At 42.7% G+C, this 19,590-nt stretch overlaps 44 non-coding genes and 4 pseudogenes across 44 annotated transcripts; all 48 read left to right on the forward strand.

Annotated features, from left to right (window-relative positions):
- The first annotated feature begins 260 nt into the window (after window positions 1-260).
- LOC145870854 (uncharacterized) lies at window positions 261-369 on the forward strand (annotated as a pseudogene).
- Window positions 370-778: 409 nt separating this feature from the next.
- LOC145867949 (5S ribosomal RNA) lies at window positions 779-897 on the forward strand. Its single transcript, XR_014383943.1, has one exon. It is a non-coding gene; the product is annotated as a 5S ribosomal RNA (ribosomal RNA).
- Window positions 898-1,036: 139 nt separating this feature from the next.
- LOC145868483 (5S ribosomal RNA) lies at window positions 1,037-1,155 on the forward strand. The gene has a single exon (XR_014384479.1). It is a non-coding gene; the product is annotated as a 5S ribosomal RNA (ribosomal RNA).
- A 409-nt stretch (window positions 1,156-1,564) lies between these two features.
- LOC145870855 (uncharacterized) lies at window positions 1,565-1,673 on the forward strand (annotated as a pseudogene).
- Window positions 1,674-2,082: 409 nt separating this feature from the next.
- LOC145867960 (5S ribosomal RNA) lies at window positions 2,083-2,201 on the forward strand. The gene has a single exon (XR_014383954.1). It is a non-coding gene; the product is annotated as a 5S ribosomal RNA (ribosomal RNA).
- Window positions 2,202-2,340: 139 nt separating this feature from the next.
- On the forward strand, window positions 2,341-2,459 carry LOC145867971 (5S ribosomal RNA). Its single transcript, XR_014383965.1, has one exon. It is a non-coding gene; the product is annotated as a 5S ribosomal RNA (ribosomal RNA).
- Window positions 2,460-2,868: 409 nt separating this feature from the next.
- On the forward strand, window positions 2,869-2,987 carry LOC145869312 (5S ribosomal RNA). Its single transcript, XR_014385308.1, has one exon. It is a non-coding gene; the product is annotated as a 5S ribosomal RNA (ribosomal RNA).
- Window positions 2,988-3,396: 409 nt separating this feature from the next.
- Window positions 3,397-3,515, forward strand: LOC145867982 (5S ribosomal RNA). Its single transcript, XR_014383976.1, has one exon. It is a non-coding gene; the product is annotated as a 5S ribosomal RNA (ribosomal RNA).
- Window positions 3,516-3,654: 139 nt separating this feature from the next.
- On the forward strand, window positions 3,655-3,773 carry LOC145867994 (5S ribosomal RNA). Its single transcript, XR_014383987.1, has one exon. It is a non-coding gene; the product is annotated as a 5S ribosomal RNA (ribosomal RNA).
- A 409-nt stretch (window positions 3,774-4,182) lies between these two features.
- LOC145870856 (uncharacterized) lies at window positions 4,183-4,291 on the forward strand (annotated as a pseudogene).
- A 409-nt stretch (window positions 4,292-4,700) lies between these two features.
- LOC145868005 (5S ribosomal RNA) lies at window positions 4,701-4,819 on the forward strand. Its single transcript, XR_014383998.1, has one exon. It is a non-coding gene; the product is annotated as a 5S ribosomal RNA (ribosomal RNA).
- Window positions 4,820-4,958: 139 nt separating this feature from the next.
- On the forward strand, window positions 4,959-5,077 carry LOC145868016 (5S ribosomal RNA). The gene has a single exon (XR_014384009.1). It is a non-coding gene; the product is annotated as a 5S ribosomal RNA (ribosomal RNA).
- A 139-nt stretch (window positions 5,078-5,216) lies between these two features.
- LOC145868027 (5S ribosomal RNA) lies at window positions 5,217-5,335 on the forward strand. The gene has a single exon (XR_014384020.1). It is a non-coding gene; the product is annotated as a 5S ribosomal RNA (ribosomal RNA).
- A 409-nt stretch (window positions 5,336-5,744) lies between these two features.
- LOC145870858 (uncharacterized) lies at window positions 5,745-5,853 on the forward strand (annotated as a pseudogene).
- Window positions 5,854-6,262: 409 nt separating this feature from the next.
- On the forward strand, window positions 6,263-6,381 carry LOC145868037 (5S ribosomal RNA). Its single transcript, XR_014384031.1, has one exon. It is a non-coding gene; the product is annotated as a 5S ribosomal RNA (ribosomal RNA).
- Window positions 6,382-6,520: 139 nt separating this feature from the next.
- On the forward strand, window positions 6,521-6,639 carry LOC145868048 (5S ribosomal RNA). Its single transcript, XR_014384042.1, has one exon. It is a non-coding gene; the product is annotated as a 5S ribosomal RNA (ribosomal RNA).
- Window positions 6,640-7,048: 409 nt separating this feature from the next.
- On the forward strand, window positions 7,049-7,167 carry LOC145868059 (5S ribosomal RNA). Its single transcript, XR_014384053.1, has one exon. It is a non-coding gene; the product is annotated as a 5S ribosomal RNA (ribosomal RNA).
- Window positions 7,168-7,306: 139 nt separating this feature from the next.
- LOC145868070 (5S ribosomal RNA) lies at window positions 7,307-7,425 on the forward strand. The gene has a single exon (XR_014384064.1). It is a non-coding gene; the product is annotated as a 5S ribosomal RNA (ribosomal RNA).
- A 409-nt stretch (window positions 7,426-7,834) lies between these two features.
- On the forward strand, window positions 7,835-7,953 carry LOC145868078 (5S ribosomal RNA). Its single transcript, XR_014384072.1, has one exon. It is a non-coding gene; the product is annotated as a 5S ribosomal RNA (ribosomal RNA).
- A 139-nt stretch (window positions 7,954-8,092) lies between these two features.
- Window positions 8,093-8,211, forward strand: LOC145868088 (5S ribosomal RNA). Its single transcript, XR_014384082.1, has one exon. It is a non-coding gene; the product is annotated as a 5S ribosomal RNA (ribosomal RNA).
- A 409-nt stretch (window positions 8,212-8,620) lies between these two features.
- LOC145868099 (5S ribosomal RNA) lies at window positions 8,621-8,739 on the forward strand. The gene has a single exon (XR_014384093.1). It is a non-coding gene; the product is annotated as a 5S ribosomal RNA (ribosomal RNA).
- Window positions 8,740-9,148: 409 nt separating this feature from the next.
- LOC145868110 (5S ribosomal RNA) lies at window positions 9,149-9,267 on the forward strand. The gene has a single exon (XR_014384104.1). It is a non-coding gene; the product is annotated as a 5S ribosomal RNA (ribosomal RNA).
- A 139-nt stretch (window positions 9,268-9,406) lies between these two features.
- On the forward strand, window positions 9,407-9,525 carry LOC145868121 (5S ribosomal RNA). The gene has a single exon (XR_014384115.1). It is a non-coding gene; the product is annotated as a 5S ribosomal RNA (ribosomal RNA).
- Window positions 9,526-9,934: 409 nt separating this feature from the next.
- On the forward strand, window positions 9,935-10,053 carry LOC145868258 (5S ribosomal RNA). Its single transcript, XR_014384253.1, has one exon. It is a non-coding gene; the product is annotated as a 5S ribosomal RNA (ribosomal RNA).
- A 139-nt stretch (window positions 10,054-10,192) lies between these two features.
- LOC145868133 (5S ribosomal RNA) lies at window positions 10,193-10,311 on the forward strand. Its single transcript, XR_014384127.1, has one exon. It is a non-coding gene; the product is annotated as a 5S ribosomal RNA (ribosomal RNA).
- A 139-nt stretch (window positions 10,312-10,450) lies between these two features.
- Window positions 10,451-10,569, forward strand: LOC145868144 (5S ribosomal RNA). Its single transcript, XR_014384138.1, has one exon. It is a non-coding gene; the product is annotated as a 5S ribosomal RNA (ribosomal RNA).
- A 139-nt stretch (window positions 10,570-10,708) lies between these two features.
- Window positions 10,709-10,827, forward strand: LOC145868155 (5S ribosomal RNA). Its single transcript, XR_014384149.1, has one exon. It is a non-coding gene; the product is annotated as a 5S ribosomal RNA (ribosomal RNA).
- Window positions 10,828-11,236: 409 nt separating this feature from the next.
- On the forward strand, window positions 11,237-11,355 carry LOC145868166 (5S ribosomal RNA). Its single transcript, XR_014384160.1, has one exon. It is a non-coding gene; the product is annotated as a 5S ribosomal RNA (ribosomal RNA).
- Window positions 11,356-11,764: 409 nt separating this feature from the next.
- On the forward strand, window positions 11,765-11,883 carry LOC145868175 (5S ribosomal RNA). The gene has a single exon (XR_014384169.1). It is a non-coding gene; the product is annotated as a 5S ribosomal RNA (ribosomal RNA).
- Window positions 11,884-12,292: 409 nt separating this feature from the next.
- Window positions 12,293-12,411, forward strand: LOC145868186 (5S ribosomal RNA). Its single transcript, XR_014384180.1, has one exon. It is a non-coding gene; the product is annotated as a 5S ribosomal RNA (ribosomal RNA).
- Window positions 12,412-12,550: 139 nt separating this feature from the next.
- LOC145868197 (5S ribosomal RNA) lies at window positions 12,551-12,669 on the forward strand. The gene has a single exon (XR_014384191.1). It is a non-coding gene; the product is annotated as a 5S ribosomal RNA (ribosomal RNA).
- A 409-nt stretch (window positions 12,670-13,078) lies between these two features.
- On the forward strand, window positions 13,079-13,197 carry LOC145868208 (5S ribosomal RNA). Its single transcript, XR_014384202.1, has one exon. It is a non-coding gene; the product is annotated as a 5S ribosomal RNA (ribosomal RNA).
- Window positions 13,198-13,336: 139 nt separating this feature from the next.
- Window positions 13,337-13,455, forward strand: LOC145867734 (5S ribosomal RNA). Its single transcript, XR_014383727.1, has one exon. It is a non-coding gene; the product is annotated as a 5S ribosomal RNA (ribosomal RNA).
- A 409-nt stretch (window positions 13,456-13,864) lies between these two features.
- Window positions 13,865-13,983, forward strand: LOC145868272 (5S ribosomal RNA). The gene has a single exon (XR_014384267.1). It is a non-coding gene; the product is annotated as a 5S ribosomal RNA (ribosomal RNA).
- Window positions 13,984-14,122: 139 nt separating this feature from the next.
- LOC145868219 (5S ribosomal RNA) lies at window positions 14,123-14,241 on the forward strand. Its single transcript, XR_014384213.1, has one exon. It is a non-coding gene; the product is annotated as a 5S ribosomal RNA (ribosomal RNA).
- Window positions 14,242-14,650: 409 nt separating this feature from the next.
- On the forward strand, window positions 14,651-14,769 carry LOC145868230 (5S ribosomal RNA). The gene has a single exon (XR_014384224.1). It is a non-coding gene; the product is annotated as a 5S ribosomal RNA (ribosomal RNA).
- A 139-nt stretch (window positions 14,770-14,908) lies between these two features.
- Window positions 14,909-15,027, forward strand: LOC145868242 (5S ribosomal RNA). Its single transcript, XR_014384236.1, has one exon. It is a non-coding gene; the product is annotated as a 5S ribosomal RNA (ribosomal RNA).
- A 409-nt stretch (window positions 15,028-15,436) lies between these two features.
- LOC145868251 (5S ribosomal RNA) lies at window positions 15,437-15,555 on the forward strand. The gene has a single exon (XR_014384246.1). It is a non-coding gene; the product is annotated as a 5S ribosomal RNA (ribosomal RNA).
- A 139-nt stretch (window positions 15,556-15,694) lies between these two features.
- On the forward strand, window positions 15,695-15,813 carry LOC145868010 (5S ribosomal RNA). Its single transcript, XR_014384003.1, has one exon. It is a non-coding gene; the product is annotated as a 5S ribosomal RNA (ribosomal RNA).
- A 409-nt stretch (window positions 15,814-16,222) lies between these two features.
- LOC145868262 (5S ribosomal RNA) lies at window positions 16,223-16,341 on the forward strand. Its single transcript, XR_014384257.1, has one exon. It is a non-coding gene; the product is annotated as a 5S ribosomal RNA (ribosomal RNA).
- Window positions 16,342-16,480: 139 nt separating this feature from the next.
- LOC145868273 (5S ribosomal RNA) lies at window positions 16,481-16,599 on the forward strand. The gene has a single exon (XR_014384268.1). It is a non-coding gene; the product is annotated as a 5S ribosomal RNA (ribosomal RNA).
- A 409-nt stretch (window positions 16,600-17,008) lies between these two features.
- LOC145868284 (5S ribosomal RNA) lies at window positions 17,009-17,127 on the forward strand. The gene has a single exon (XR_014384279.1). It is a non-coding gene; the product is annotated as a 5S ribosomal RNA (ribosomal RNA).
- Window positions 17,128-17,266: 139 nt separating this feature from the next.
- On the forward strand, window positions 17,267-17,385 carry LOC145875051 (5S ribosomal RNA). Its single transcript, XR_014390685.1, has one exon. It is a non-coding gene; the product is annotated as a 5S ribosomal RNA (ribosomal RNA).
- Window positions 17,386-17,794: 409 nt separating this feature from the next.
- Window positions 17,795-17,913, forward strand: LOC145868274 (5S ribosomal RNA). The gene has a single exon (XR_014384269.1). It is a non-coding gene; the product is annotated as a 5S ribosomal RNA (ribosomal RNA).
- A 139-nt stretch (window positions 17,914-18,052) lies between these two features.
- Window positions 18,053-18,171, forward strand: LOC145867710 (5S ribosomal RNA). Its single transcript, XR_014383703.1, has one exon. It is a non-coding gene; the product is annotated as a 5S ribosomal RNA (ribosomal RNA).
- A 409-nt stretch (window positions 18,172-18,580) lies between these two features.
- Window positions 18,581-18,699, forward strand: LOC145875443 (5S ribosomal RNA). The gene has a single exon (XR_014391079.1). It is a non-coding gene; the product is annotated as a 5S ribosomal RNA (ribosomal RNA).
- Window positions 18,700-18,838: 139 nt separating this feature from the next.
- On the forward strand, window positions 18,839-18,957 carry LOC145868295 (5S ribosomal RNA). Its single transcript, XR_014384290.1, has one exon. It is a non-coding gene; the product is annotated as a 5S ribosomal RNA (ribosomal RNA).
- A 409-nt stretch (window positions 18,958-19,366) lies between these two features.
- LOC145868306 (5S ribosomal RNA) lies at window positions 19,367-19,485 on the forward strand. Its single transcript, XR_014384301.1, has one exon. It is a non-coding gene; the product is annotated as a 5S ribosomal RNA (ribosomal RNA).
- The last annotated feature ends 105 nt before the right edge of the window (window positions 19,486-19,590 follow it).

Consider the following 19,590-nt stretch of genomic DNA (forward strand, 5'->3'; position numbering starts at 1 on the left):
TATAAGACAAACAAGAATATTGTTGCTGAATGCAGCTTGTGTGTGCTTTGTGCTCCTTTGCCCTGTTCAAATGATGAAAGGAAATAAAGTTTGTATTTTATCCAACTACCTGTGCTAAAAAGTGATGGGAACAGTGTTTGTAATTTCTTCTACTTTTTCAGTGACACAAAGTTCAAGCTGCTTATCTAATTGGTGAAAATGCAATGTCTGTTTATCACACTCACTTTGACTATATATGTTGTAGCAAGAGATTGTTTCTCGCTTACGGCCATACCAGCCTGGGTACGCCCGATCTCGGAAGCTAAGCAGGGTCGGGCCTGGTTAGTACTTGGATGGGAGACCGCCTGGGAATACCAGGTGCTGTAAGCATTTTGTCCACGAGGGTGTGCCCCTGCACTATTTCATCAGCAACACTGCCTTGTAGTAAGCATTTAATGATGAATTGACTAAATGCAGCTTCCTGCCTTTTTAATAGGATCAAATTTCCTTGTGTTTTCAATTAGCATCTGCCTTGTATTTATAAGACAAACAAGAATATTGTTGCTGAATGCAGCTTGTGTGTGCTTTGTGCTCCTTTGCCCTGTTCAAATGATGAAAGGAAATAAAGTTTGTATTTTATCCAACTACCTGTGCTAAAAAGTGATGGGAACAGTGTTTGTAATTTCTTCTACTTTTTCAGTGACACAAAGTTCAAGCTGCTTATCTAATTGGTGAAAATGCAATGTCTGTTTATCACACTCACTTTGACTATATATGTTGTAGCAAGAGATTGTTTCTCGCTTACGGCCATACCAGCCTGGGTACGCCCGATCTCGTCTGATCTCGGAAGCTAAGCAGGGTCGGGCCTGGTTAGTACTTGGATGGGAGACCGCCTGGGAATACCAGGTGCTGTAAGCATTTTGTCCACGAGGGTGTGCTCTTGCACTATTTCATCAGCAACACTGCCTTGTATTAAGCATTTAATGATGAATTGACTAAATGTCTGTTTTATCAGACTCACTTTGACTATATATGTTGTAGCAAGAGATTGTTTCTCGCTTACGGCCATACCAGCCTGGGTACGCCCGATCTCGTCTGATCTCAGAAGCTAAGCAGGGTCGGGCCTGGTTAGTACTTGGATGGGAGACCGCCTGGGAATACCAGGTGCTGTAAGCATTTTGTCCACGAGGGTGTGCCCCTGCACTATTTCATCAGCAACACTGCCTTGTAGTAAGCATTTAAGGATGAATTGACTAAATGCAGCTTCCTGCCTTTTTAATAGGATCAAATTTCCTTGTGTTTTCAATTAGCATCTGCCTTGTATTTATAAGACAAACAAGAATATTGTTGCTGAATGCAGCTTGTGTGTGCTTTGTGCTCCTTTGCCCTGTTCAAATGATGAAAGGAAATAAAGTTTGTATTTTATCCAACTACCTGTGCTAAAAAGTGATGGGAACAGTGTTTGTAATTTCTTCTACTTTTTCAGTGACACAAAGTTCAAGCTGCTTATCTAATTGGTGAAAATGCAATGTCTGTTTATCACACTCACTTTGACTATATATGTTGTAGCAAGAGATTGTTTCTCGCTTACGGCCATACCAGCCTGGGTACGCCCGATCTCGGAAGCTAAGCAGGGTCGGGCCTGGTTAGTACTTGGATGGGAGACCGCCTGGGAATACCAGGTGCTGTAAGCATTTTGTCCACGAGGGTGTGCCCCTGCACTATTTCATCAGCAACACTGCCTTGTAGTAAGCATTTAATGATGAATTGACTAAATGCAGCTTCCTGCCTTTTTAATAGGATCAAATTTCCTTGTGTTTTCAATTAGCATCTGCCTTGTATTTATAAGACAAACAAGAATATTGTTGCTGAATGCAGCTTGTGTGTGCTTTGTGCTCCTTTGCCCTGTTCAAATGATGAAAGGAAATAAAGTTTGTATTTTATCCAACTACCTGTGCTAAAAAGTGATGGGAACAGTGTTTGTAATTTCTTCTACTTTTTCAGTGACACAAAGTTCAAGCTGCTTATCTAATTGGTGAAAATGCAATGTCTGTTTATCACACTCACTTTGACTATATATGTTGTAGCAAGAGATTGTTTCTCGCTTACGGCCATACCAGCCTGGGTACGCCCGATCTCGTCTGATCTCGGAAGCTAAGCAGGGTCGGGCCTGGTTAGTACTTGGATGGGAGACCGCCTGGGAATACCAGGTGCTGTAAGCATTTTGTCCACGAGGGTGTGCTCTTGCACTATTTCATCAGCAACACTGCCTTGTATTAAGCATTTAATGATGAATTGACTAAATGTCTGTTTTATCAGACTCACTTTGACTATATATGTTGTAGCAAGAGATTGTTTCTCGCTTACGGCCATACCAGCCTGGGTACGCCCGATCTCGTCTGATCTCGGAAGCTAAGCAGGGTCGGGCCTGGTTAGTACTTGGATGGGAGACCGCCTGGGAATACCAGGTGCTGTAAGCATTTTGTCCACGAGGGTGTGCCCCTGCACTATTTCATCAGCAACACTGCCTTGTAGTAAGCATTTAATGATGAATTGACTAAATGCAGCTTCCTGCCTTTTTAATAGGATCAAATTTCCTTGTGTTTTCAATTAGCATCTGCCTTGTATTTATAAGACAAACAAGAATATTGTTGCTGAATGCAGCTTGTGTGTGCTTTGTGCTCCTTTGCCCTGTTCAAATGATGAAAGGAAATAAAGTTTGTATTTTATCCAACTACCTGTGCTAAAAAGTGATGGGAACAGTGTTTGTAATTTCTTCTACTTTTTCAGTGACACAAAGTTCAAGCTGCTTATCTAATTGGTGAAAATGCAATGTCTGTTTATCACACTCACTTTGACTATATATGTTGTAGCAAGAGATTGGTTCTCGCTTACGGCCATACCAGCCTGGGTACGCCCGATCTCGTCTGATCTCGGTAGCTAAGCAGGGTCAGGCCTGGTTAGTACTTGGATGGGAGACCGCCTGGGAATACCAGGTGCTGTAAGCATTTTGTCCACGAGGGTGTGCCCCTGCACTATTTCATCAGCAACACTGCCTTGTAGTAAGCATTTAATGATGAATTGACTAAATGCAGCTTCCTGCCTTTTTAATAGGATCAAATTTCCTTGTGTTTTCAATTAGCATCTGCCTTGTATTTATAAGACAAACAAGAATATTGTTGCTGAATGCAGCTTGTGTGTGCTTTGTGCTCCTTTGCCCTGTTCAAATGATGAAAGGAAATAAAGTTTGTATTTTATCCAACTACCTGTGCTAAAAAGTGATGGGAACAGTGTTTGTAATTTCTTCTACTTTTTCAGTGACACAAAGTTCAAGCTGCTTATCTAATTGGTGAAAATGCAATGTCTGTTTATCACACTCACTTTGACTATATATGTTGTAGCAAGAGATTGTTTCTCGCTTACGGCCATACCAGCCTGGGTACGCCCGATCTCGTCTGATCTCGGAAGCTAAGCAGGGTCGGGCCTGGTTAGTACTTGGATGGGAGACCGCCTGGGAATACCAGGTGCTGTAAGCATTTTGTCCACGAGGGTGTGCTCTTGCACTATTTCATCAGCAACACTGCCTTGTATTAAGCATTTAATGATGAATTGACTAAATGTCTGTTTTATCAGACTCACTTTGACTATATATGTTGTAGCAAGAGATTGTTTCTCGCTTACGGCCATACCAGCCTGGGTACGCCCGATCTCGTCTGATCTCGGAAGCTAAGCAGGGTCGGGCCTGGTTAGTACTTGGATGGGAGACCGCCTGGGAATACCAGGTGCTGTAAGCATTTTGTCCACGAGGGTGTGCCCCTGCACTATTTCATCAGCAACACTGCCTTGTAGTAAGCATTTAAGGATGAATTGACTAAATGCAGCTTCCTGCCTTTTTAATAGGATCAAATTTCCTTGTGTTTTCAATTAGCATCTGCCTTGTATTTATAAGACAAACAAGAATATTGTTGCTGAATGCAGCTTGTGTGTGCTTTGTGCTCCTTTGCCCTGTTCAAATGATGAAAGGAAATAAAGTTTGTATTTTATCCAACTACCTGTGGTAAAAAGTGATGGGAACAGTGTTTGTAATTTCTTCTACTTTTTCAGTGACACAAAGTTCAAGCTGCTTATCTAATTGGTGAAAATGCAATGTCTGTTTATCACACTCACTTTGACTATATATGTTGTAGCAAGAGATTGTTTCTCGCTTACGGCCATACCAGCCTGGGTACGCCCGATCTCGGAAGCTAAGCAGGGTCGGGCCTGGTTAGTACTTGGATGGGAGACCGCCTGGGAATACCAGGTGCTGTAAGCATTTTGTCCACGAGGGTGTGCCCCTGCACTATTTCATCAGCAACACTGCCTTGTAGTAAGCATTTAATGATGAATTGACTAAATGCAGCTTCCTGCCTTTTTAATAGGATCAAATTTCCTTGTGTTTTCAATTAGCATCTGCCTTGTATTTATAAGACAAACAAGAATATTGTTGCTGAATGCAGCTTGTGTGTGCTTTGTGCTCCTTTGCCCTGTTCAAATGATGAAAGGAAATAAAGTTTGTATTTTATCCAACTACCTGTGCTAAAAAGTGATGGGAACAGTGTTTGTAATTTCTTCTACTTTTTCAGTGACACAAAGTTCAAGCTGCTTATCTAATTGGTGAAAATGCAATGTCTGTTTATCACCCTCACTTTGACTATATATGTTGTAGCAAGAGATTGTTTCTCGCTTACGGCCATACCAGCCTGGGTACGCCCGATCTCGTCTGATCTCGGAAGCTAAGCAGGGTCGGGCCTGGTTAGTACTTGGATGGGAGACCGCCTGGGAATACCAGGTGCTGTAAGCATTTTGTCCACGAGGGTGTGCTCTTGCACTATTTCATCAGCAACACTGCCTTGTATTAAGCATTTAATGATGAATTGACTAAATGTCTGTTTTATCAGACTCACTTTGACTATATATGTTGTAGCAAGAGATTGTTTCTCGCTTACGGCCATACCAGCCTGGGTACGCCCGATCTCGTCTGATCTCGGAAGCTAAGCAGGGTCGGGCCTGGTTAGTACTTGGATGGGAGACCGCCTGGGAATACCAGGTGCTGTAAGCATTTTGTCCACGAGGGTGTGCTCTTGCACTATTTCATCAGCAACACTGCCTTGTATTAAGCATTTAATGATGAATTGACTAAATGTCTGTTTTATCAGACTCACTTTGACTATATATGTTGTAGCAAGAGATTGTTTCTCGCTTACGGCCATACCAGCCTGGGTACGCCCGATCTCGTCTGATCTCGGAAGCTAAGCAGGGTCGGGCCTGGTTAGTACTTGGATGGGAGACCGCCTGGGAATACCAGGTGCTGTAAGCATTTTGTCCACGAGGGTGTGCCCCTGCACTATTTCATCAGCAACACTGCCTTGTAGTAAGCATTTAAGGATGAATTGACTAAATGCAGCTTCCTGCCTTTTTAATAGGATCAAATTTCCTTGTGTTTTCAATTAGCATCTGCCTTGTATTTATAAGACAAACAAGAATATTGTTGCTGAATGCAGCTTGTGTGTGCTTTGTGCTCCTTTGCCCTGTTCAAATGATGAAAGGAAATAAAGTTTGTATTTTATCCAACTACCTGTGGTAAAAAGTGATGGGAACAGTGTTTGTAATTTCTTCTACTTTTTCAGTGACACAAAGTTCAAGCTGCTTATCTAATTGGTGAAAATGCAATGTCTGTTTATCACACTCACTTTGACTATATATGTTGTAGCAAGAGATTGTTTCTCGCTTACGGCCATACCAGCCTGGGTACGCCCGATCTCGGAAGCTAAGCAGGGTCGGGCCTGGTTAGTACTTGGATGGGAGACCGCCTGGGAATACCAGGTGCTGTAAGCATTTTGTCCACGAGGGTGTGCCCCTGCACTATTTCATCAGCAACACTGCCTTGTAGTAAGCATTTAATGATGAATTGACTAAATGCAGCTTCCTGCCTTTTTAATAGGATCAAATTTCCTTGTGTTTTCAATTAGCATCTGCCTTGTATTTATAAGACAAACAAGAATATTGTTGCTGAATGCAGCTTGTGTGTGCTTTGTGCTCCTTTGCCCTGTTCAAATGATGAAAGGAAATAAAGTTTGTATTTTATCCAACTACCTGTGCTAAAAAGTGATGGGAACAGTGTTTGTAATTTCTTCTACTTTTTCAGTGACACAAAGTTCAAGCTGCTTATCTAATTGGTGAAAATGCAATGTCTGTTTATCACCCTCACTTTGACTATATATGTTGTAGCAAGAGATTGTTTCTCGCTTACGGCCATACCAGCCTGGGTACGCCCGATCTCGTCTGATCTCGGAAGCTAAGCAGGGTCGGGCCTGGTTAGTACTTGGATGGGAGACCGCCTGGGAATACCAGGTGCTGTAAGCATTTTGTCCACGAGGGTGTGCTCTTGCACTATTTCATCAGCAACACTGCCTTGTATTAAGCATTTAATGATGAATTGACTAAATGTCTGTTTTATCAGACTCACTTTGACTATATATGTTGTAGCAAGAGATTGTTTCTCGCTTACGGCCATACCAGCCTGGGTACGCCCGATCTCGTCTGATCTCGGAAGCTAAGCAGGGTCGGGCCTGGTTAGTACTTGGATGGGAGACCGCCTGGGAATACCAGGTGCTGTAAGCATTTTGTCCACGAGGGTGTGCCCCTGCACTATTTCATCAGCAACACTGCTTTGTAGTAAGCATTTAATGATGAATTGACTAAATGCAGCTTCCTGCCTTTTTAATAGGATCAAATTTCCTTGTGTTTTCAATTAGCATCTGCCTTGTATTTATAAGACAAACAAGAATATTGTTGCTGAATGCAGCTTGTGTGTGCTTTGTGCTCCTTTGCCCTGTTCAAATGATGAAAGGAAATAAAGTTTGTATTTTATCCAACTACCTGTGCTAAAAAGTGATGGGAACAGTGTTTGTAATTTCTTCTACTTTTTCAGTGACACAAAGTTCAAGCTGCTTATCTAATTGGTGAAAATGCAATGTCTGTTTATCACACTCACTTTGACTATATATGTTGTAGCAAGAGATTGTTTCTCGCTTACGGCCATACCAGCCTGGGTACGCCCGATCTCGTCTGATCTCGGAAGCTAAGCAGGGTCGGGCCTGGTTAGTACTTGGATGGGAGACCGCCTGGGAATACCAGGTGCTGTAAGCATTTTGTCCACGAGGGTGTGCTCTTGCACTATTTCATCAGCAACACTGCCTTGTATTAAGCATTTAATGATGAATTGACTAAATGTCTGTTTTATCAGACTCACTTTGACTATATATGTTGTAGCAAGAGATTGTTTCTCGCTTACGGCCATACCAGCCTGGGTACGCCCGATCTCGTCTGATCTCGGAAGCTAAGCAGGGTCGGGCCTGGTTAGTACTTGGATGGGAGACCGCCTGGGAATACCAGGTGCTGTAAGCATTTTGTCCACGAGGGTGTGCCACTGCACTATTTCATCAGCAACACTGCCTTGTAGTAAGCATTTAATGATGAATTGACTAAATGCAGCTTCCTGCCTTTTTAATAGGATCAAATTTCCTTGTGTTTTCAATTAGCATCTGCCTTGTATTTATAAGACAAACAAGAATATTGTTGCTGAATGCAGCTTGTGTGTGCTTTGTGCTCCTTTGCCCTGTTCAAATGATGAAAGGAAATAAAGTTTGTATTTTATCCAACTACCTGTGCTAAAAAGTGATGGGAACAGTGTTTGTAATTTCTTCTACTTTTTCAGTGACACAAAGTTCAAGCTGCTTATCTAATTGGTGAAAATGCAATGTCTGTTTATCACACTCACTTTGACTATATATGTTGTAGCAAGAGATTGTTTCTCGCTTACGGCCATACCAGCCTGGGTACGCCCGATCTCGTCTGATCTCGGAAGCTAAGCAGGGTCGGGCCTGGTTAGTACTTGGATGGGAGACCGCCTGGGAATACCAGGTGCTGTAAGCATTTTGTCCACGAGGGTGTGCTCTTGCACTATTTCATCAGCAACACTGCCTTGTATTAAGCATTTAATGATGAATTGACTAAATGTCTGTTTTATCAGACTCACTTTGACTATATATGTTGTAGCAAGAGATTGTTTCTCGCTTACGGCCATACCAGCCTGGGTACGCCCGATCTCGTCTGATCTCGGAAGCTAAGCAGGGTCGGGCCTGGTTAGTACTTGGATGGGAGACCGCCTGGGAATACCAGGTGCTGTAAGCATTTTGTCCACGAGGGTGTGCCCCTGCACTATTTCATCAGCAACACTGCCTTGTAGTAAGCATTTAATGATGAATTGACTAAATGCAGCTTCCTGCCTTTTTAATAGGATCAAATTTCCTTGTGTTTTCAATTAGCATCTGCCTTGTATTTATAAGACAAACAAGAATATTGTTGCTGAATGCAGCTTGTGTGTGCTTTGTGCTCCTTTGCCCTGTTCAAATGATGAAAGGAAATAAAGTTTGTATTTTATCCAACTACCTGTGCTAAAAAGTGATGGGAACAGTGTTTGTAATTTCTTCTACTTTTTCAGTGACACAAAGTTCAAGCTGCTTATCTAATTGGTGAAAATGCAATGTCTGTTTATCACACTCACTTTGACTATATATGTTGTAGCAAGAGATTGTTTCTTGCTTACGGCCATACCAGCCTGGGTACGCCCGATCTCGTCTGATCTCGGAAGCTAAGCAGGGTCGGGCCTGGTTAGTACTTGGATGGGAGACCGCCTGGGAATACCAGGTGCTGTAAGCATTTTGTCCACGAGGGTGTGCCCCTGCACTATTTCATCAGCAACACTGCCTTGTAGTAAGCATTTAATGATGAATTGACTAAATGCAGCTTCCTGCCTATTTAATAGGATCAAATTTCCTTGTGTTTTCAATTAGCATCTGCCTTGTATTTATAAGACAAACAAGAATATTGTTGCTGAATGCAGCTTGTGTGTGCTTTGTGCTCCTTTGCCCTGTTCAAATGATGAAAGGAAATAAAGTTTGTATTTTATCCAACTACCTGTGCTAAAAAGTGATGGGAACAGTGTTTGTAATTTCTTCTACTTTTTCAGTGACACAAAGTTCAAGCTGCTTATCTAATTGGTGAAAATGCAATGTCTGTTTATCACACTCACTTTGACTATATATGTTGTAGCAAGAGATTGTTTCTCGCTTACGGCCATACCAGCCTGGGTACGCCCGATCTCGTCTGATCTCGGAAGCTAAGCAGGGTCGGGCCTGGTTAGTACTTGGATGGGAGACCGCCTGGGAATACCAGGTGCTGTAAGCATTTTGTCCACGAGGGTGTGCTCTTGCACTATTTCATCAGCAACACTGCCTTGTATTAAGCATTTAATGATGAATTGACTAAATGTCTGTTTTATCAGACTCACTTTGACTATATATGTTGTAGCAAGAGATTGTTTCTCGCTTACGGCCATACCAGCCTGGGTACGCCCGATCTCGTCTGATCTCGGAAGCTAAGCAGGGTCGGGCCTGGTTAGTACTTGGATGGGAGACCGCCTGGGAATACCAGGTGCTGTAAGCATTTTGTCCACGAGGGTGTGCCCCTGCACTATTTCATCAGCAACACTGCCTTGTAGTAAGCATTTAAGGATGAATTGACTAAATGCAGCTTCCTGCCTTTTTAATAGGATCAAATTTCCTTGTGTTTTCAATTAGCATCTGCCTTGTATTTATAAGACAAACAAGAATATTGTTGCTGAATGCAGCTTGTGTGTGCTTTGTGCTCCTTTGCCCTGTTCAAATGATGAAAGGAAATAAAGTTTGTATTTTATCCAACTACCTGTGCTAAAAAGTGATGGGAACAGTGTTTGTAATTTCTTCTACTTTTTCAGTGACACAAAGTTCAAGCTGCTTATCTAATTGGTGAAAATGCAATGTCTGTTTATCACACTCACTTTGACTATATATGTTGTAGCAAGAGATTGTTTCTCGCTTACGGCCATACCAGCCTGGGTACGCCCGATCTCGTCTGATCTCGGAAGCTAAGCAGGGTCGGGCCTGGTTAGTACTTGGATGGGAGACCGCCTGGGAATACCAGGTGCGGTAAGCATTTTGTCCACGAGGGTGTGCCCCTGCACTATTTCATCAGCAACACTGCCTTGTATTAAGCATTTAATGATGAATTGACTAAATGTCTGTTTTATCAGACTCACTTTGACTATATATGTTGTAGCAAGAGATTGTATCTCGCTTACGGCCATACCAGCCTGGGTACGCCCGATCTCGTCTGATCTCGGAAGCTAAGCAGGGTCGGGCCTGGTTAGTACTTGGATGGGAGACCGCCTGGGAATACCAGGTGCTGTAAGCATTTTGTCCACGAGGGTGTGCTCTTGCACTATTTCATCAGCAACACTGCCTTGTATTAAGCATTTAATGATGAATTGACTAAATGTCTGTTTTATCAGACTCACTTTGACTATATATGTTGTAGCAAGAGATTGTATCTCGCTTACGGCCATACCAGCCTGGGTACGCCCGATCTCGTCTGATCTCGGAAGCTAAGCAGGGTCGGGCCTGGTTAGTACTTGGATGGGAGACCGCCTGGGAATACCAGGTGCTGTAAGCATTTTGTCCACGAGGGTGTGCTCTTGCACTATTTCATCAGCAACACTGCCTTGTATTAAGCATTTAATGATGAATTGACTAAATGTCTGTTTTATCAGATTCACTTTGACTATATATGTTGTAGCAAGAGATTGTTTCTAGCTTACGGCCATACCAGCCTGGGTACGCCCGATCTCGTCTGATCTCGGAAGCTAAGCAGGGTCGGGCCTGGTTAGTACTTGGATGGGAGACCGCCTGGGAATACCAGGTGCTGTAAGCATTTTGTCCACGAGGGTGTGCCCCTGCACTATTTCATCAGCAACACTGCCTTGTAGTAAGCATTTAATGATGAATTGACTAAATGCAGCTTCCTGCCTTTTTAATAGGATCAAATTTCCTTGTGTTTTCAATTAGCATCTGCCTTGTATTTATAAGACAAACAAGAATATTGTTGCTGAATGCAGCTTGTGTGTGCTTTGTGCTCCTTTGCCCTGTTCAAATGATGAAAGGAAATAAAGTTTGTATTTTATCCAACTACCTGTGCTAAAAAGTGATGGGAACAGTGTTTGTAATTTCTTCTACTTTTTCAGTGACACAAAGTTCAAGCTGCTTATCTAATTGGTGAAAATGCAATGTCTGTTTATCACACTCACTTTGACTATATATGTTGTAGCAAGAGATTGTTTCTCGCTTACGGCCATACCAGCCTGGGTACGCCCGATCTCGTCTGATCTCGGAAGCTAAGCAGGGTCGGGCCTGGTTAGTACTTGGATGGGAGACCGCCTGGGAATACCAGGTGCTGTAAGCATTTTGTCCACGAGGGTGTGCCCCTGCACTATTTCATCAGCAACACTGCCTTGTAGTAAGCATTTAATGATGAATTGACTAAATGCAGCTTCCTGCCTTTTTAATAGGATCAAATTTCCTTGTGTTTTCAATTAGCATCTGCCTTGTATTTATAAGACAAACAAGAATATTGTTGCTGAATGCAGCTTGTGTGTGCTTTGTGCTCCTTTGCCCTGTTCAAATGATGAAAGGAAATAAAGTTTGTATTTTATCCAACTACCTGTGGTAAAAAGTGATGGGAACAGTGTTTGTAATTTCTTCTACTTTTTCAGTGACACAAAGTTCAAGCTGCTTATCTAATTGGTGAAAATGCAATGTCTGTTTATCACACTCACTTTGACTATATATGTTGTAGCAAGAGATTGTTTCTCGCTTACGGCCATACCAGCCTGGGTACGCCCGATCTCGTCTGATCTCGGAAGCTAAGCAGGGTCGGGCCTGGTTAGTACTTGGATGGGAGACCGCCTGGGAATACCAGGTGCTGTAAGCATTTTGTCCACGAGGGTGTGCCCCTGCACTATTTCATCAGCAACACTGCCTTGTAGTAAGCATTTAATGATGAATTGACTAAATGCAGCTTCCTGCCTTTTTAATAGGATCAAATTTCCTTGTGTTTTCAATTAGCATCTGCCTTGTATTTATAAGACAAACAAGAATATTGTTGCTGAATGCAGCTTGTGTGTGCTTTGTGCTCCTTTGCCCTGTTCAAATGATGAAAGGAAATAAAGTTTGTATTTTATCCAACTACCTGTGGTAAAAAGTGATGGGAACAGTGTTTGTAATTTCTTCTACTTTTTCAGTGACACAAAGTTCAAGCTGCTTATCTAATTGGTGAAAATGCAATGTCTGTTTATCACACTCACTTTGACTATATATGTTGTAGCAAGAGATTGTTTCTCGCTTACGGCCATACCAGCCTGGGTACGCCCGATCTCGTCTGATCTCGGAAGCTAAGCAGGGTCGGGCCTGGTTAGTACTTGGATGGGAGACCGCCTGGGAATACCAGGTGCTGTAAGCATTTTGTCCACGAGGGTGTGCTCTTGCACTATTTCATCAGCAACACTGCCTTGTATTAAGCATTTAATGATGAATTGACTAAATGTCTGTTTTATCAGACTCACTTTGACTATATATGTTGTAGCAAGAGATTGTTTCTCGCTTACGGCCATACCAGCCTGGGTACGCCCGATCTCGTCTGATCTCGGAAGCTAAGCAGGGTCGGGCCTGGTTAGTACTTGGATGGGAGACCGCCTGGGAATACCAGGTGCTGTAAGCATTTTGTCCACGAGGGTGTGCCCCTGCACTATTTCATCAGCAACACTGCCTTGTAGTAAGCATTTAATGATGAATTGACTAAATGCAGCTTCCTGCCTTTTTAATAGGATCAAATTTCCTTGTGTTTTCAATTAGCATCTGCCTTGTATTTATAAGACAAACAAGAATATTGTTGCTGAATGCAGCTTGTGTGTGCTTTGTGCTCCTTTGCACTGTTCAAATGATGAAAGGAAATAAAGTTTGTATTTTATCCAACTACCTGTGCTAAAAAGTGATGGGAACAGTGTTTGTAATTTCTTCTACTTTTTCAGTGACACAAAGTTCAAGCTGCTTATCTAATTGGTGAAAATGCAATGTCTGTTTATCACACTCACTTTGACTATATATGTTGTAGCAAGAGTTCGTTTCTCGCTTACGGCCATACCAGCCTGGGTACGCCCGATCTCGTCTGATCTCGGAAGCTAAGCAGGGTCGGGCCTGGTTAGTACTTGGATGGGAGACCGCCTGGGAATACCAGGTGCTGTAAGCATTTTGTCCACGAGGGTGTGCTCTTGCACTATTTCATCAGCAACACTGCCTTGTATTAAGCATTTAATGATGAATTGACTAAATGTCTGTTTTATCAGATTCACTTTGACTATATATGTTGTAGCAAGAGATTGTTTCTCGCTTACGGCCATACCAGCCTGGGTACGCCCGATCTCGTCTGATCTTGGAAGCTAAGCAGGGTCGGGCCTGGTTAGTACTTGGATGGGAGACCGCCTGGGAATACCAGGTGCTGTAAGCATTTTGTCCACGAGGGTGTGCCCCTGCACTATTTCATCAGCAACACTGCCTTGTAGTAAGCATTTAATGATGAATTGACTAAATGCAGCTTCCTGCCTTTTTAATAGGATCAAATTTCCTTGTGTTTTCAATTAGCATCTGCCTTGTATTTATAAGACAAACAAGAATATTGTTGCTGAATGCAGCTTGTGTGTGCTTTGTGCTCCTTTGCCCTGTTCAAATGATGAAAGGAAATAAAGTTTGTATTTTATCCAACTACCTGTGCTAAAAAGTGATGGGAACAGTGTTTGTAATTTCTTCTACTTTTTCAGTGACACAAAGTTCAAGCTGCTTATCTAATTGGTGAAAATGCAATGTCTGTTTATCACACTCACTTTGACTATATATGTTGTAGCAAGAGATTGTTTCTCGCTTACGGCCATACCAGCCTGGGTACGCCCGATCTTGTCTGATCTCGGAAGCTAAGCAGGGTCGGGCCTGGTTAGTACTTGGATGGGAGACCGCCTGGGAATACCAGGTGCTGTAAGCATTTTGTCCACGAGGGTGTGCTCTTGCACTATTTCATCAGCAACACTGCCTTGTATTAAGCATTTAATGATGAATTGACTAAATGTCTGTTTTATCAGACTCACTTTGACTATATATGTTGTAGCAAGAGATTGTTTCTCGCTTACGGCCATACCAGCCTGGGTACGCCCGATCTCGTCTGATCTCGGAAGCTAAGCAGGGTCGGGCCTGGTTAGTACTTGGATGGGAGACCGCCTGGGAATACCAGGTGCTGTAAGCATTTTGTCCACGAGGGTGTGCCCCTGCACTATTTCATCAGCAACACTGCCTTGTAGTAAGCATTTAATGATGAATTGACTAAATGCAGCTTCCTGCCTTTTTAATAGGATCAAATTTCCTTGTGTTTTCAATTAGCATCTGCCTTGTATTTATAAGACAAACAAGAATATTGTTGCTGAATGCAGCTTGTGTGTGCTTTGTGCTCCTTTGCCCTGTTCAAATGATGAAAGGAAATAAAGTTTGTATTTTATCCAACTACCTGTGCTAAAAAGTGATGGGAACAGTGTTTGTAATTTCTTCTACTTTTTCAGTGACACAAAGTTCAAGCTGCTTATCTAATTGGTGAAAATGCAATGTCTGTTTATCACACTCACTTTGACTATATATGTTGTAGCAAGAGATCGTTTCTCGCTTACGGCCATACCAGCCTGGGTACGCCCGATCTCGTCTGATCTCGGAAGCTAAGCAGGGTCGGGCCTGGTTAGTACTTGGATGGGAGACCGCCTGGGAATACCAGGTGCTGTAAGCATTTTGTCCACGAGGGTGTGCTCTTGCACTATTTCATCAGCAACACTGCCTTGTATTAAGCATTTAATGATGAATTGACTAAATGTCTGTTTTATCAGATTCACTTTGACTATATATGTTGTAGCAAGAGATTGTTTCTTGCTTACGGCCATACCAGCCTGGGTACGCCCGATCTCGTCTGATCTCGGAAGCTAAGCAGGGTCGGGCCTGGTTAGTACTTGGATGGGAGACCGCCTGGGAATACCAGGTGCTGTAAGCATTTTGTCCACGAGGGTGTGCCCCTGCACTATTTCATCAGCAACACTGCCTTGTAGTAAGCATTTAATGATGAATTGACTAAATGCAGCTTCCTGCCTTTTTAATAGGATCAAATTTCCTTGTGTTTTCAATTAGCATCTGCCTTGTATTTATAAGACAAACAAGAATATTGTTGCTGAATGCAGCTTGTGTGTGCTTTGTGCTCCTTTGCCCTGTTCAAATGATGAAAGGAAATAAAGTTTGTATTTTATCCAACTACCTGTGCTAAAAAGTGATGGGAACAGTGTTTGTAATTTCTTCTACTTTTTCAGTGACACAAAGTTCAAGCTGCTTATCTAATTGGTGAAAATGCAATGTCTGTTTATCACACTCACTTTGACTATATATGTTGTAGCAAGAGTTCGTTTCTCGCTTACGGCCATACCAGCCTGGGTACGCCCGATCTCGTCTGATCTCGGAAGCTAAGCAGGGTCGGGCCTGGTTAGTACTTGGATGGGAGACCGCCTGGGAATACCAGGTGCTGTAAGCATTTTGTCCACGAGGGTGTGCTCTTGCACTATTTCATCAGCAACACTGCCTTGTATTAAGCATTTAATGATGAATTGACTAAATGTCTGTTTTATCAGATTCACTTTGACTATATATGTTGTAGCAAGAGATTGTTTCTCGCTTACGGCCATACCAGCCTGGGTACGCCCGATCTCGTCTGATCTCGGAAGCTAAGCAGGGTCGGTCCTGGTTAGTACTTGGATGGGAGACCGCCTGGGAATACCAGGTGCTGTAAGCATTTTGTCCACGAGGGTGTGCCCCTGCACTATTTCATCAGCAACACTGCCTTGTAGTAAGCATTTAATGATGAATTGACTAAATGCAGCTTCCTGCCTTTTTAATAGGATCAAATTTCCTTGTGTTTTCAATTAGCATCTGCCTTGTATTTATAAGACAAACAAGAATATTGTTGCTGAATGCAGCTTGTGTGTGCTTTGTGCTCCTTTGCACTGTTCAAATGATGAAAGGAAATAAAGTTTGTATTTTATCCAACTACCTGTGCTAAAAAGTGATGGGAACAGTGTTTGTAATTTCTTCTACTTTTTCAGTGACACAAAGTTCAAGCTGCTTATCTAATTGGTGAAAATGCAATGTCTGTTTATCACACTCACTTTGACTATATATGTTGTAGCAAGAGTTCGTTTCTCGCTTACGGCCATACCAGCCTGGGTACGCCCGATCTCGTCTGATCTCGGAAGCTAAGCAGGGTCGGGCCTGGTTAGTACTTGGATGGGAGACCGCCTGGGAATACCAGGTGCTGTAAGCATTTTGTCCACGAGGGTGTGCTCTTGCACTATTTCATCAGCAACACTGCCTTGTATTAAGCATTTAATGATGAATTGACTAAATGTCTGTTTTATCAGATTCACTTTGACTATATATGTTGTAGCAAGAGATTGTTTCTCGCTTACGGCCATACCAGCCTGGGTACGCCCGATCTCGTCTGATCTCGGAAGCTAAGCAGGGTCGGGCCTGGTTAGTACTTGGATGGGAGACCGCCTGGGAATACCAGGTGCTGTAAGCATTTTGTCCACGAGGGTGTGCCCCTGCACTATTTCATCAGCAACACTGCCTTGTAGTAAGCATTTAATGATGAATTGACTAAATGCAGCTTCCTGCCTTTTTAATAGGATCAAATTTCCTTGTGTTTTCAATTAGCATCTGCCTTGTATTTATAAGACAAACAAGAATATTGTTGCTGAATGCAGCTTGTGTGTGCTTTGTGCTCCTTTGCACTGTTCAAATGATGAAAGGAAATAAAGTTTGTATTTTATCCAACTACCTGTGCTAAAAAGTGATGGGAACAGTGTTTGTAATTTCTTCTACTTTTTCAGTGACACAAAGTTCAAGCTGCTTATCTAATTGGTGAAAATGCAATGTCTGTTTATCACACTCACTTTGACTATATATGTTGTAGCAAGAGTTCGTTTCTCGCTTACGGCCATACCAGCCTGGGTACGCCCGATCTCGTCTGATCTCGGAAGCTAAGCAGGGTCGGGCCTGGTTAGTACTTGGATGGGAGACCGCCTGGGAATACCAGGTGCTGTAAGCATTTTGTCCACGAGGGTGTGCTCTTGCACTATTTCATCAGCAACACTGCCTTGTATTAAGCATTTAATGATGAATTGACTAAATGTCTGTTTTATCAGATTCACTTTGACTATATATGTTGTAGCAAGAGATTGTTTCTCGCTTACGGCCATACCAGCCTGGGTACGCCCGATCTCGTCTGATCTCGGAAGCTAAGCAGGGTCGGGCCTGGTTAGTACTTGAATGGGAGACCGCCTGGGAATACCAGGTGCTGTAAGCATTTTGTCCACGAGGGTGTGCCCCTGCACTATTTCATCAGCAACACTGCCTTGTAGTAAGCATTTAATGATGAATTGACTAAATGCAGCTTCCTGCCTTTTTAATAGGATCAAATTTCCTTGTGTTTTCAATTAGCATCTGCCTTGTATTTATAAGACAAACAAGAATATTGTTGCTGAATGCAGCTTGTGTGTGCTTTGTGCTCCTTTGCCCTGTTCAAATGATGAAAGGAAATAAAGTTTGTATTTTATCCAACTACCTGTGGTAAAAAGTGATGGGAACAGTGTTTGTAATTTCTTCTACTTTTTCAGTGACACAAAGTTCAAGCTGCTTATCTAATTGGTGAAAATGCAATGTCTGTTTATCACACTCACTTTGACTATATATGTTGTAGCAAGAGATTGTTTCTCGCTTACGGCCATACCAGCCTGGGTACGCCCGATCTTGTCTGATCTCGGAAGCTAAGCAGGGTCGGGCCTGGTTAGTACTTGGATGGGAGACCGCCTGGGAATACCAGGTGCTGTAAGCATTTTGTCCACGAGGGTGTGCTCTTGCACTATTTCATCAGCAACACTGCCTTGTATTAAGCATTTAATGATGAATTGACTAAATGTCTGTTTTATCAGACTCACTTTGACTATATATGTTGTAGCAAGAGATTGTTTCTCGCTTACGGCCATACCAGCCTGGGTACGCCCGATCTCGTCTGATCTCGGAAGCTAAGCAGGGTCGGGCCTGGTTAGTACTTGGATGGGAGACCGCCTCGGAATACCAGGTGCTGTAAGCATTTTGTCCACGAGGGTGTGCCCCTGCACTATTTCATCAGCAACACTGCCTTGTAGTAAGCATTTAATGATGAATTGACTAAATGCAGCTTCCTGCCTTTTTAATAGGATCAAATTTCCTTGTGTTTTCAATTAGCATCTGCCTTGTATTTATAAGACAAACAAGAATATTGTTGCTGAATGCAGCTTGTGTGTGCTTTGTGCTCCTTTGCCCTGTTCAAATGATGAAAGGAAATAAAGTTTGTATTTTATCCAACTACCTGTGCTAAAAAGTGATGGGAACAGTGTTTGTAATTTCTTCTACTTTTTCAGTGACACAAAGTTCAAGCTGCTTATCTAATTGGTGAAAATGCAATGTCTGTTTATCACACTCACTTTGACTATATATGTTGTAGCAAGAGATCGTTTCTCGCTTACGGCAATACCAGCCTGGGTACGCCCGATCTCGTCTGATCTCGGAAGCTAAGCAGGGTCGGGCCTGGTTAGTACTTGGATGGGAGACCGCCTGGGAATACCAGGTGCTGTAAGCATTTTGTCCACGAGGGTGTGCTCTTGCACTATTTCATCAGCAACACTGCCTTGTATTAAGCATTTAATGATGAATTGACTAAATGTCTGTTTTATCAGATTCACTTTGACTATATATGTTGTAGCAAGAGATTGTTTCTCGCTTACGGCCATACCAGCCTGGGTACGCCCGATCTCGTCTGATCTCGGAAGCTAAGCAGGGTCGGGCCTGGTTAGTACTTGGATGGGAGACCGCCTGGGAATACCAGGTGCTGTAAGCATTTTGTCCACGAGGGTGTGCCCCTGCACTATTTCATCAGCAACACTGCCTTGTAGTAAGCATTTAATGATGAATTGACTAAATGCAGCTTCCTGCCTTTTTAATAGGATCAAATTTCCTTGTGTTTTCAATTAGCATCTGCCTTGTATTTATAAGACAAACAAGAATATTGTTGCTGAATGCAGCTTGTGTGTGCTTTGTGCTCCTTTGCCCTGTTCAAATGATGAAAGGAAATAAAGTTTGTATTTTATCCAACTACCTGTGCTAAAAAGTGATGGGAACAGTGTTTGTAATTTCTTCTACTTTTTCAGTGACACAAAGTTCAAGCTGCTTATCTAATTGGTGAAAATGCAATGTCTGTTTATCACACTCACTTTGACTATATATGTTGTAGCAAGAGTTCGTTTCTCGCTTACGGCCATACCAGCCTGGGTACGCCCGATCTCGTCTGATCTCGGAAGCTAAGCAGGGTCGGGCCTGGTTAGTACTTGGATGGGAGACCGCCTGGGAATACCAGGTGCTGTAAGCATTTTGTCCACGAGGGTGTGCTCTTGCACTTTTTCATCAGCAACACTGCCTTGTATTAAGCATTTAATGATGAATTGACTAAATGTCTGTTTTATCAGATTCACTT

The sequence above is a fragment of the Salmo salar genome, unplaced genomic scaffold (assembly GCF_965601325.2).
Source record: "Salmo salar unplaced genomic scaffold, fSalSal1 ptg000293l, whole genome shotgun sequence".
NCBI lineage: Eukaryota > Metazoa > Chordata > Actinopteri > Salmoniformes > Salmonidae > Salmo > Salmo salar.